The sequence below is a fragment of the Aphanomyces astaci genome, assembly GCF_000520075.1.
Source record: "Aphanomyces astaci strain APO3 unplaced genomic scaffold supercont1.241, whole genome shotgun sequence".
NCBI classification, from domain to species: domain Eukaryota; phylum Oomycota; class Saprolegniomycetes; order Saprolegniales; family Verrucalvaceae; genus Aphanomyces; species Aphanomyces astaci.
The window spans coordinates 1-1,951 of record NW_009798504.1 but is presented as its reverse complement, the minus strand read 5'-3'; positions in this window follow the sequence as shown (position 1 = coordinate 1,951).

Here is a 1,951-nt window from a genome sequence, read left to right as displayed (position 1 = left end):
TCTAAGTTAATGTTTGTGGTTTCTTTGTACAATAGGCTGACTTGGAAAATTTATATTTGGAAAAGCGAGCAAACGTTGAGGGATCACTGTACTACTACGCAGGATATGATAATAATATCTTACATCGTGTTCGAGAAGTTAATCGGCATCAGCAACAAGGGCATGTAGAGCGATTAAATTATGAATTAGGTACGATATTGAACGGTTATATGAATTCAATTGAAACTGGAAGTGAGTATAAAGAATGGACCGACGTAATTGATTCGGTTAGCGAAGTACGAAATAAAATGACAAAGTTCCAAGGAGGGGTCAAATTATCAACTTTTAAATTTGGCGATGTGCAAATTGGTTCTATTAAGGTAGGCGATCGTGTTTACTATCGTTCTGACGTTCCTTTAACTGTCCTAGGACATAAACAACGACCTTATCGATTTAGAGCAGAAGATTCCCACTTTAATGTCTATGACGCTAGAGAAATAAAACAAATATTATATTACCCAAATAATATACGATATCGGAATCAGAATTAAGACCGGCTAATAACCCAACATATGTTGTTAAAGAGCTTTTTCATAAGAAAATACTAAGCTAGTATATGGAAAGGTCTATTATTTGGTATGGTGAAAGTATTACGGCAAAAGCTTGCTACATGGGGAAGTAGGGCAGAACTAGTAAAAAATGGATTAATAAATCTAATTCAAGACTTCGACAATCAGAATAAAAAGGCAATAAATAGAAAATTATTTATAGTCAATGTATAATGCTCTAAATGAATATCCATTTTCTACAGAATCAATGAAATATACTTGTAATACATGGGATGACCAATCTCTCTGCAAGAAATGGTTTAAAATTACGTTGTGAAGGAGTTATAGGTTTTATTTTTTTTTGTATCATTTTTATTATTATTAAATTATTATATGTAGATAAAAAAATAATGTTATATATTTTTGATAAAGCTGTTTCTAATTCTAAAAGTATTTTATATTCATTAATAATTTTATATGGTATTAATAAATATCTACATTATGATCTAAATCAATTTTAAGAAACGAAGTTTCTGGTTTGCTTTCCAAATTTATCATGATGCTTCTATAGAAAAAATAGGTAATTCGTAAAATTGTTAATTATTGCGAATTGATAAAGTTGCTACGTTTGACTGTTCAATTATGTTTTGCGTTGTCAGATTTTCTAATACGAGAGTGAGTTATACAAATGATATTTATCTATTATTGGAGATTCGGTATGAATTTCTGGACCCCGTTCAATCGAATCTCGCCAAGCGAATCAAGCACCAATCTCTCCCATTGGTCAATCCGAAATTGCTTGTCGCTGATTGGCTACAATCCATTTTCGAGTTTCTACTGGAAATGGCGAAGTGGATATTGGCAAATCAGATGTCTCGGCTCTATTTGTGCTCGATTGAACGAACCATGCAAAATTGGGAAATTTGAAGAAAATCGACAATACTAGCTAGTATTTCATACTCTTTTAATCAGTAGTATCATTTTAAAATTCTCAACATTATTGTGCTTTCGAGTGAAATTTCGTGTTGTGGCTTGTTGGCAACTTCAGAAAATTACTAACCAATCAAAACCTTCTAAATTAATAACCAATCAAAACCTTCTCAAAGAAATTCAACCAATCAGATCGATTGTGGATCGGTATGGTCGGCGCGATTCGAACACTACAAGTGGAAGAATTGGAAGAGTACTTTGAGAACCCGATTTCATTCCAGTGTATTACGTTACATGTAAGCAGCGACTCGTTTAGAACACAAAGAACCGATAAAAATACTATTAGTTACTGGGCGGCAGCATTAGCTGCAGCAGCAGCAGCAGCAGCCAGCATTTCGGCCAGCGCTTCGGCAATTCGCACCCGCAGTGTAGCCAAATCGAGCACGATTTCGTCATTGGCGTGTCCAGCCAGTTCTGCTGGGAGTGGGCCGTTG